The sequence below is a fragment of the Ursus maritimus genome, unplaced genomic scaffold (assembly GCF_017311325.1).
Source record: "Ursus maritimus isolate PB19 unplaced genomic scaffold, ASM1731132v1 scaffold_14, whole genome shotgun sequence".
Lineage (NCBI taxonomy): Eukaryota > Metazoa > Chordata > Mammalia > Carnivora > Ursidae > Ursus > Ursus maritimus.
The window spans coordinates 1698137-1710453 of NW_024423786.1; positions in this window are offsets into that span (position 1 = coordinate 1698137).

The following is a 12317-nucleotide window of genomic DNA, read 5'->3' on the forward strand; positions in this document are numbered from 1 at the left end:
AAGGGCTCAGTCCCGCAGGACTCCGCCCACTTCAGACACATTGCAGGTAGCGGGTCCCCAGGCCTCCCACAGTTAGATCCAACTTGCCTGTAAATCAGAGATTCCCATGACCCCCTCCTCAGGTCTGATAACTTGCTGTCACAGCTCGTAGAGCCCCGGGCAGCAGTTGACTTGCTATGACAGACTGACTACATCCTGAGGGATAGAAAATGACCAGTCAGATGGAGAGAGACACAGGGTGAGGTCCCAAAGAGTCCCGCATGCAGGAGCTTCTGTCCCTGTGGAGTTTCAGGGACACCACTCTCCTGGCACATGACTGTGTTCCAATTTGCCAACCCAGAAGATCCTCGAACCCCTTCAGTTAGGGGTTTTTCTGGAGGTCTCATTACAGAGGCACAATGATTAAATCGGCTATGAGTGATTAGCCCAACCTCGCCCTCCCCTCCCCAGAGGTCAGGTTCTAACCCTCTCATCCCAGGTTCCCATGGCAACCAGCCCCCATCTTTAGGGGCTTTCCAAAAGTCACCTGCTTAAGCTCCGGTGTCGTTGAAAGGGCTTGTTAGGAAAAAGTAAAGACATTCTTTTCACCTTTATGACTTGGAGCTTCAGGAGCCAAGATAAAACTGAGATATTAGAACAAAAATGCTCCTCTTATCACTTAGGAAATTGCAAAAATATTAGGAGCTGTGACACGAGCCAGGTGTGAAGACAAATATACTGTATATTGTTTGTTTTCTTTAGAAACTAAGATGAGAGATCTAAATTTTTGTTCGTTGAGATATAATTGACATATAACATTCTATTAGTTTCCGATGTACGACAATGATTTGATCCTTGTACATGTTGCAAAGTGCTCATAGTAAGTCTGGTTAACATCCGTCACTCCACGTAGCTACAGATATTTTTCTTGTGATGAGAAATTTTAAGGATGCTTTTACTCTTTTTTTTTTTTTTTAAAAGATTATATTTATTTATTTGACGGAGAGAGAGAGCGCCAGCGAGAGAGGGAACACAAGCAGGGGGAGTGGGAGAGGAAGAAGCAGGCTCCCAGCGGAGGAGCCTGACGTGGGGCTCGATCCCAGAACACCGGGATCACGCCCCGAGCCGAAGGCAGACGTTTAATGACTGAGCCACCCAGACGCCCCATGTTTTTACTCTTTACCAACATTTAAACCTACCATCCAGCACAGTTAATCCTAGTCACCTTGCTGTACTGTATATTTTTACAAGGCTGCATGACAATATCACACAGGCTGAGTAAGGGCTTGAGCCTGACTGCAGGAGCCGGTCCTTGTGGGGTGGTAAGCAGGAGAGTAACAGGGTTCGGCGTGTGTGCCAGGAGCTCCTCGTGGCCCCTGACTGCAGGGAGAAAGGAAGAGGTGAGTGGAAGGCGGTGGTGCTGTCTGCAGATGGCAGTGGTCTCAACTAGGGGGCGGGGGAGGGTGGATGCAGTTTAGAAGGATTTTGCAATTTCAGCAAGATTCAGTGATGGATAAGAAGTGGGAGTAGGAGAAAAGAAGAAACCGTGGATCATGATGACCAGGTTTCTAGCTTGAGAAATAGGTTGAGGTTTAGTGGGGAGAACCAGGAGCTTCCACGCAGACATCAAGTAGCAGTGTGAACTTTGCAGGCAGTTTTGAGCCCGGGCTGCTGATAGAGTTTCGAGCACGAGCTATAATCATCTGACAGCCATCAAGGTGGGTCTGGGTGTAATCACCCAGCAGAGCGCAATGAGAAATGAGCACCGAAGGAGACTTGAGGGCCCATTATCTGAACCAGCAAAGCACACTTAGGAGCGGGCAGAAGGCGGGAGGAAAATGAAGGGAGGGGTGCTTATGGAAGCCAGAAGAAAGCCATTCAGGAAGGTTGAGGTCAGTTGGGGCCAACATAGCTTGTAAGTTCGGATAAAATGACAAGCCTGTCCACCGTACCAAGTTTCATTGCATCTAAGATGCCATCTATTATAAAAATCACCATTATTTTATGTGCTGCTAAGACAAAAATGCTAACATTTAGAATGATTAGATGCCATCAACCATAACACATCCCAGCTTAGAGACGCTGGGGGATTGTTTCAAATATGCATCTCAAGTGGAAATGGGGTACTTGCGGCAACATGGAGGCTGGTGGTGACCTTGATGAGCAGTTTCAATGCACTGTTCTTAGAATAAGGGTGAGGTAAGTGGTAAGGCGATAGAAATTGAATATCGAGAAAAGTCTTGAGAAGTTGGGCTCTGAAGGGGGAGCAGGGAAATGGGCAGCTGGCAAGGTGTAAAGGATCAAAGGAGTTTATTTTAGACCTGGATAGTCAAAGTTTGTATTCACAAAATAAAAGAGGGGCACCTGGGTGGCACAGCGGTTAAGCGTCTGCCTTCGGCTCAGGGCGTGATCCCGGCGTTCTGGGATCGAGCCCCACATCGGGCTCCTCCGCTGGGAGCCTGCTTCTTCCTCTCCCACTCCCCCTGCTTGTGTTCCCTCTCTCACTGGCTGTTTCTCTCTCTCTGTCAAATAAATAAATAAAATCTTTAAAAAAAAGAGAGATTTTTAATGGATTAAACTGAAAGATAACTGTAAGTGAAAAAATAAGATGCCAAAAGATGTGATCCCAACTACGTAAGATTTACAAGTATACTGATGTTACGTACTGTCGTGTGTGTTAAAGCTAATGCAAAGCAGGAGTTCTGGGTGCCCCAGATCGTTAAGGGACTGGCTCAGGTCATGATTTCAAGGTCATGAGATGAGACCCACATCAGGTTCTATGCTCAGCACGGCCTCTGTTTCAGATTCTCTCCCTCTGCCCCTCCCCTCTCCCCTGATCACTCTCTGTCTCTCTCAAAAAAAAAAAAAGATAAAGTGTATGCTTATGTTCTTGTGTTTTTATTTTTATTTTTTACATAACAGGTTTATTGAGATAGAATTTATATACCATATGATTTAAAATCTACAATCCAATGGTGTTAACATATTTAGAGTTGTACGGTCATCATCACGATCAACGTTAGGACATATGCATCACCTCCCAGAAACCCATCCCTGTTAACAGTCAACTCCCGTCCCGTTCACTCCCCAGCCCTAGGCAAACACTAATCCACTTTCTGTCTCTGTGGTGTGCCCATTCCGGACATTCGTGTAGATGGAATCTTAACATGGAATCGTGATGGGCTGCTTCCACGGAGCGTCATGTTCTTAAGTTCCATGCCTGTTGTAGCCCGTATGAGCACTTCGTTCCCTTCGTGGCTGGATGACATTCCACTGGATGGATACACCACAGTTGATGTAGCTACTCTTTGGTTGTTGAGCATTTGGGTTGTTTCCACCTTTTCACTATTACGAGTCATGTGACCGTGAACATTCCTGTAACAAGTTTTTGTGTGGACACATGTTCTGTTCTCTGGATCCTTACCTAGGACTGGAATTGCTGGGTCATGAGCAACTCTAGGTTTTAATCTTGTGAGGAGCCACCAGCCTGTTTGGATTCCAAACAGCTGCCACCATTTTGTGTTCCCATCACTAGGGCATGAGGGTTTTGATTTCTCCACATCCTGCCTAACACAAGCTGTCTTTTTGATTTTAGTCATCTTGGTGCAGGTAAAGTGCCCTCTTGTTGTGATTCCGATTTGCATTTTCCTGAGGCTAATGAGGTTAAGCAACTTTTTATGTGCTTATTGGCCATTGGTATATCTTTGGAGAAATACCTATTCAGATTTTTGACATTTTTAATTGGTTTGTCTCTTTATTATTGAATTATAAGAGTTCTTTATGTATTCTAGACACAAGTCCCTTATCAGATTTATGACTTCCAAATATTTTTTTCCCCCATTCTGTGGGTTGTTTTCACTTCCTGGATGGTGTCCTTTGAAGCATAGAAGTTTTTAATTTTCTCAATTTCCAATTTTTATATCTTTTGTTGCTTGGGCTTATGGTGTCATCTCAGAAACTATTGGCTAATCCAAGGTCACGAAAATATACCCCTATGTTTTCTTTTTTATTTTTTAATATTTTATTTATTTATTTTGAGAGAGAGAGTGAGCACAGACCGGAGTGAGGAGGGGGAGAAGGAGAGGGAGAGGGAGAAGCAGACTCCCTGCTGAAGTGAATCTGATGTGGGACTCAATCTTAGAACCCTGGGATCATGACCTGAGCCGAAGGCGGATGCTTTACAAACTGAGCCACCCAGGCACCCCATCCCCCCTTGTTTTCTTTTAATAATTAAGTTTTATAGTTTTAGCTCCTACATTTAGGTCTTTAATCCATTTGGAGTTAATTTTTGTAGATAGTGTGAGGTAAGGGTCCAATTCCGTTTTTTTTTCATGTGGATATCCTATGTCTCAGCATGATTTTCCGGAAACTGCTTTCTCCATTGAATTGCTTTGGCATTCTTGGCAAAAATCAATTGACCATAATGGGAGGGTTTATTTCTAAACTGTCAATTTTATCCGAGGATGTGATTATCCTTGTGCCAGTGCCAACTTTGTTTTTCTTTCTCAAGATTGTTTCAGTTATTCTGGACCCTTTGAATTTCCACATGAACTTTAGAATCACCTTGTCAGTTTCTACAAGGAAGCCAGCTGGAATTTTGATGGGGAGTATTATGTTGAATCTGTAGATTAATTTGGGGATTGCCATTTTAACAGTCTTATTTTTCTTATCCATGAAAACGGAATGTCTTTCCATTCATTTAGGTCGTCTTTAATGTCTTTCATAACATTTGTAGTTTTCAGAGTGAGCATTGTGCTTATTTTATTTATTCCTAAGTATTTTATTCTTCTCGATGCTGTTGTAAATGGAATTGTTTTCTTAATTTCACTGCAATTTGTATTAGTTTCCTATTGCTATTGTACCAAATTACTATAAACTCAGCGGCTTAAAATAACATACATTTATTATCTCAGTTTTGGAGGTCAGAAGTCTGACAAGGATCCCACTGAGCTAAAATCATGGTGTCCATAGGGCTGTACCCCTTCTAGAGGCTCTGGAGGGAAGATCCATTCGCTTGCCTTTTCTGACCTGACTTCTAGAGGCTGCCTGTATTTCTTGGTTCATGGTCCCTTTTTCCACTTTCAAAGCCAGCAGTTGCATCACTCTGAGGTAGGCTTCCATCATCACATCTCCTTCTCTGACTTTGACCCTCTTCCTTTCCTTCCCTTCCCTCCCCTCCCCTCCACTTACTTTTAATTTCTTTCTTTTTCTTTCTTTCTTTCTTTCTTTCTTTCTTTCTTTCTTTCTTTCTTTCTTTCTTTCCTTTTTTCTTTTCTTTCTTCCTTTTCTTTCCTTTCTTTCTCTCTTTTCTTTCGTTCATTCGTTTGTTCGTTCGTTCCTCTAGTTAAGCAATGTCTACACCCAATATGGGGTTCAAACTCATGACTTCAAATTCAAGAGCTGCATACTCTACCAACTGAGCCAGCCAGGCACCCCTTCTTCTTCCCTCTTTCAATTGTAAGGATCCTGTAATTATATTGGCCCACCTGTATAATCCAGGATACTTTCCCGTCTCAAGATCTTTAACTTAGTCACATCTGAAAGCCCCTTTTGCATCCACAGGTTCTGGTGGTTGGGACAGAGGACATCTTTGGGGGGCCATTATTCTTCCTACTACAGAAGTATATAGAAATACATTTGAATTTGTATAGTGATCCTGTATNNTGCTGAATGCATTTATTCTAATAATTTTTTTACTGGATGAACCTTTAGGATTTTCTATACACAAGACTGTGTCATCTACAAATGGAGGTGGTTTACTTCTTCCTTTCCAATCTGGATGACTTATGTGATTTTCTTTCCTAATTGTCTGGCCAGAACCTCTAGTACAATATTAAATAGAAGTGGCAAGAGTGGACATCTTTGTCTTGTTCCCGATCTTAGCAGTAAAGCGTTCAGCTTTTTACCATTAAGTATGATGTTGGCTGGAGGTTTTCATAGGTGTCTTTATCAGGTTGAGAAAGGTCCCCTCTCTTCCTGGTTTCTTAAGTATTTTTATTTTTTTATCGTGAAGGGGTATTGAATTATGTAAAATACTTTTTCTGCATCTATTGGGATGATCATGTGGGTTTTGGCCCTTCTTCTGTTGGTATGGTATATCGCATTGGTTAATTTTCACATGATTTTCAGATTTCAAATTACCCTGCATTGCTGGGATATATCTCAGTTGGTCATAGCGTAAAATTCTTCTTATATGTTGCTGGATTTGGTTTCCTAGTACTTTGTTGAGTATTTTGCATCCATAATCACAAGAGTTATTGGTCTGCAGTGTTGTTGTTTTTTTTCCCTGATCATATCTGCACCTGGTTTTGGTATCAGAGCAATACTGGCCTCATGTAATGAGCTGAGAAGCGTTTCCTCCTCCTCTATTTTTTGGAAGAGTTTGTGAAAAATTGGTATTGATTCTTCTTTAAATGTTTGTTTATTTTTATGTAGTTGTAAAACTCAATCACTTCATTTGTGCATTTTGCGACTGGTTAATATATTTCCTGTATTACTTACCATTACTTAAAGTAGCTTTTAGAGATTATTACATTCAGTTCTTCAGTCTAATGATACGATGATATGAAGCATGGATGTAACTTCACGTTTTCAAGTATAATTGACAAAACACCGTTTACTGAATGAGTAGTGATTCCCCACTACTTTGAAAAGCTTTCTTTATCATAAATGTCCATGTGTACTGAGGTCTGTTTTTGACCTCTCTGTTTTATTTCATTGATTTATGCATCTGTTCTGATTTTAATACCACGGTATTCTAATTTCTATATTTTATGCTATGTTTTGATAAAAATTTCCTTGGCTCTGGGGTGCGTGGGTGGCTCAGTTGGTTAAGAGTCTGCCTTTGGCTCAGGTCATGATCTCAGGGTCCTGGGTTTGAGCCCCACGTTGGGCTCCCTGCTCAGCGGGGCGTCTACTTCTCCCTTTCCCTCTTCTGCACCCCACACCTCATGTTCTCTCTCTCTCTCTCTCTGTCTCAAATAAAATCTTAAAAAGAAATTTCCTTGGCTCTTCTTTGTTGTTTTCTGTTCTAGATGAATTTTTATTTTTTATTTTTATTTTATTTTATTTTATTTTTATTAAAATTTTTTTTTTAAAGATTTTATTTATTTATGTGACAGAGAGACAGCCAGCGAGAGAAGGAACACAGCAAGCGAGTGAGAGAGGAAGAAGCAGGCTCCCAGCAGAGGAGCCCGATGTGGGACTCGATCCCGGAACGCCGGGATCACGCCCTGAGCCGAAGGCAGACGCTTTAACGACTGCGCTACCCAGGCGCCCCTAAAATTTTTTTTTTGAACAGAGATAGCACAAGCAGGGGAGAAGCAGAAAGGGAAGGAGAGGGAGAAGCAGATTCCCCACTGAGCAGGGAGCCCAATGTGGGGCTGAATCCCAGGACCCTGAGATCATGACCTAAGCTGAAGGCAGACTCTTGACCAACTGAGCCACCCAGGTGCCCTGTAGATGAATTTTTAAATCATCCTGTCAAATTCCATAAAATAGTCTCTTAGGATTTTTTTGTTGGCATTTCATCAAATTTTATTAATCTGACATCTTTACAATATTGAATCATCCTATCCAGGGACAACGTATATTTTCGCCCTTGTGCTGGGTATTATATGAAGCTCTAGCATTTTCTCCATTTAGTTCCTATACATCTAGTTTGGTTTATTCTTGGCTTCTTGTTGTTGTGAATGGGATCTTTTCTCCTCCTATTTTTCTGACTGGTAAGTGATAATATATAGAAAGTTATTGATTTCTGTATCTTGTATCCAGAAATCTTGATGAACTATTTTTTTAAATTATTTATTATTTGGGAGAGAGAGAGTGAGCAGGGGGAGGGGCAGAGAGAGAGAATCCCTGAGCAGACTCCCCACCAAGTGCAGAGCCTGACATGGGGCTCAATCCCATGACCCATGAGATCATGAGCTGAGCTGAAACCAAGGGTTGGACACTCAAACAACTGAGCCAATCAGGTGCCTGTTGCTGAATTCTTATTAAATGTTTTCAATTAGTGTTTCTGTTGATTGTCTTGCATTTTCTCAGTACACTTGCAGATAATTAGTTTTACCAAATTTTCCCCAATATTTTTAGTCCATTTCCTTTATCATGCCTATTGCATTGTCTCTTACAGAATACTCCATATTCTTGTTGGTAATGATTATCCTTTCCTTATTCCTCACTTAAATGGGAATGCCTCTGATGTTTCTTCATTAAGTTTGGTGATTGCTGTAGTTTTCTGGGACATATCTTTTTTGAATGAAAGAAGTTTCCTTCCATTTCTTGTTTATTTCTTAAGTTTTTGTTTGTTCCTTTTAAAAGGAGTAGGTTTTAAATCTCATCACATGCCCCTTTTGGGGGCGTCTCTTGAGATTTTTTTTTTTCTTGAGTCTCTTAATGCAGAGAACTGTACTCGTGACTTTTGCTAATACTCAACCAATCTTATGTCCTGTTTAATCATAGGGTTAAGGCCTATTCAATTATAATATATTTTTAGTGCATTGCTGCAGTCAACTTGCTCATATTTTCTTTATGGAACTTACATCTGTGTTTAGGAAGGTTGGCTTAGGGTTTTTCTTTTTGTATTATTCTTAGTTGGCTTTGGCATTGGGGTTATACAAGCCTCATAAAGTGAATTGGGGCACTTTCTTTTTTTTTTCTTCTTTTTTTTTTTTAATCTTTAATAATGATTTTTTATTATATTATGTTAGTCACCATACAGTACATCCCCGGTTTTCGATGTAAGGCTCGATGATTCATTAGTTGTGTATAACACCCAGTGCACCATGCAATACGTGCTGAATTGGGGCACTTTCTAACTTTGCTTTGTAAATTTATACATTGAAGGTTGGACAGAATACACTCATTCCAAAAGGGGCTTATGTCTCTTTTAAGGGTCAATTTTTTACTGTCTTTTAGTTTTTTCCACTGTTATTTGTTTGTTTAGCTTTTCTACTCTTTGAATCAATTTCAGTAGTTTGTGTGTTCCTTAAAAGTATTCAATTACACTTTAAATTTTATTGCTACATATCGAGTTTTGCTTATAGTTTTGAAATCTTATTTCTAGTTTTGTTCCTTTTTCCTTCCTAATGGTATTTATTTATGTCTTCTCTTTTTTATCTTACAGTAAAGTTTTGACTGTTTTATTTATCTTTTCAAATAACAGGCTTTTAGCAATCAGTTCTCCTGGGGGTTTGTGGTTATTTTAACAATAGAAATTTATTGATTCGTGTGTGGGGGGATGTGTGTTTTTGTGTAGTTTAAAGCTTCTTAAATTGAATGCTTAGTTCATTTACATTTAACCTGTGTTTTTTTCCCTAATAAATGCATTTACAGCTATAAACCTCTGTGAATTGTTGGCTATATCCTATGGATTTTGATGTGCAATGTTTTCACATTGTCATTAATTTCTAAATAGACTAAAATTTATATTATGATTTAGTCTTTAACCTAAGATTATTTAGACAGGTATGCATTTTGGGTTGTGGTTTCCTCCATTAATTAAATCTCATTTGCTTTTTATCTTCCAAGCAGTTCTTCCTCATTTTAGACCACCGGTAGACCCATCTTGTTTTCCAGTGCTGTGTCGGACTTATGCGTATATATTCATCTTCCCTATCATTTCTAGGAATCAAGAGCAAGAGGGGAAAGCAGGGACATATATCCAGTGTACCAGCAGCATGATTTCATATCCCTCAATTGTTTTCTTTTTCTTTTTTTTTTTTTTTTTTAAGGTGGAGGTTCTGGATCACATTTGTATCTAATGAAAATGATCCAGAGAAAGAAAAACTGACACTGTCACAAAAGGGATACCTTAATATGGAAGTCCTTGAAGAGGAGATAAAGAATGCAATGGTGGAGGAGACTGGCCAGTGATAAAGGGGATGTTTCCTTTGTTGTAACAGAGGAAAGAAGGAGATAGCTGACAGGTCTAGATGCACCCTAGGTTTCTCTTTTCCAAGTCAGATACTCCCAGTTTTAACAGTTGGTTTTCATGACATCTTTCTGGATTTCTCCTCTGTTACTTGGTTCTTCCTAAAAAGAAAAAGGTTATTAAAAATATATAATGTTAATTACGTTCAAACAGTTCAGAATAATAGGACCATCAACTTCTTGTTCTGGATACTGTACTCATTTTAAGCCCAAAATTGCTTTACACTTTATAGCCATTACCTATTTGTGGGCTTTTTGTATGAACTGTTGTTTTTTTCTTTTTCTTTTCTTTTCTTTTATTTATTTATTTGACAGAGTGAGAGAGGGGGAAAGATAGATAGCATACAAGCAAGGGGAGCGGCAGGCAGAGGGAGATGGAAAGGGAGAAGCAGGCTCCCCACTGAGCAGAGAGCCCTACATGGGGCTCAATCCCATGATCCCCTGGGATCATGACCTGAGCCAAAGGCAGACGCTTAACTGACTGAGCCACCCAGGCGCCCGTGTATGACCTGTTAAATCACGTTTCCTTTAACTTGTACTTGCATAGAGAATAGCACCCCAAAACACAGTCGACGTAACTTAATTCAGTCATTCTCCAAGTCCTGTTGGTTGTGTCTGGAGTGTTTTCTCATATCTGCTCTGCTAGGCCTAGGTCAGACTTCCACACCTGCCACTGAGACTACTGCAGCACTCTCTCCATTGGCCATTTTGCTCTTCCTCCCTGCTGCCTTCAGAATTCTCTAAAATACATACCATGGTTCCTACAGAAGAAAGGGAAGTCCAAACTTATGACGTTCAAGATCTTTTACTACCAGGTCCTCACCTACTTTTCTAGAACTCACCATGTTCATTGACCCAAATGGCCTATGGAGTTTAAACTGATCACAGGCTGAATAAAATGATGTAGTTCTGTAAATTAAATGAGAATATCTTTACTTAAAGGTTCTAATGTTGTGGTACTGCTTTTTATTATGTTCTTAGGCCAGTCACTTTCTCCTTGTGTTTTGCTTCCTCATTTATAATGTAAGGGCTTACTACTTTGTACAGATTAATCAAGAATTCATCAAGATATTTAGCTCATAAGTCATCTGTCTTTCTCACATTGTCTCCTGCCCCCATGCTAATCATGAAATTCATTGTCCCCTAAGTGTGATGTGCTATCTATTACCATACTATGCTACATTTTGCTCATGTTCTTTCCTTTGCCTGGGACCCATTTCTGCCCTATCCCCCTCCTCCCCAACTTCTATTTCTCCTAAGTATTTAGTCCTAGGAGAGTCCTTTGGGATCATCTACAATACCTAGTGACATACCTCTGGATAGAGGGATGAGAATCTAATTTGAAAAAGCAGGTCCAATATAATAATTTATTTTAAAGCAATGTTTTCCGAATATACTACATATAAAGTAAAACTCCAAGAAATTATCCCTGCTGCAAATGTTTCAATTTCACTCATCCCCAAAGGGTCAGGACTTTTCTCTGTTCCTTAAAGAGGCTGGGCTCCACCCTAACTCAGCAATTACTAATGCACTTTTCTCTCTGCCTGGAAGATTCTCTCCCTAACCCAACTTCCTACCTAATACCCATTCATCCATCCAGGTGCTAGCTTAAATGTCGTTTCTTCAGGAAGGCATGTGTAAAGGTTCTCTTCTGTACTGTCTCATATGCCCTTATACGTCTTAACAGACCTTACTACAATGGAATCATGCAATCATATGTGTGTCGTGTTGGTCTTCTTTAGGTTTGTCTTCTCCACTGGACTAAGCTCTGAGGATAAGGGTTGTGGCTGTTTTGTTCACTACAAGGGTGCCTGGCACATGAATGAACTTCATTTGCCAAAAGGGACCAAACATTTTACGAAAGTTAAGAAACGCTGCTCTGATAATGGAAAGCCCATATATAACAGTTGAGGCAACCGAGGCCCAAAGGAGAGCTTGCCCAGCTCAAGTGCCCTTGAGAAGCCTTCCCTGACCCCACTCCTCCTAGAGTCCCCATTCAACCTCTTGATGTAGGATTAAAGACAGTCAGGGGTCACTCCTGTCTTCTCTGATCAGTGTCGTTCCATTCAAGTGACCACCCACTGCCTTTTGGGCGCTCAGGAAATGTTTCCAGTGGAATGGATGACTAGATGGCTCTGGCGTGCCCTCCTCTGTCGCAGTACCTCGGGCAGGTGGCCACCGCTCCCCAAGCTGCGAGGTGCGAGGCCAGCACCTCCAGGCGGTCGCGGTCGCGGCCCCGCCCCTCCAGGCCTCTCTGGTGCTGATTGGCTGGCCGGGCGCCAGGGACGAAGCGGAGGGGCGGCCGCCCGCGCGCCCGCCTCGTCTCCGCGGGGGCGCGCCCGCGGCACGCGGCCGGGCGGGGCCGGGGGTGAGTGACGGCCACGCGGGCCAATGGGGCGGGCGCGCGC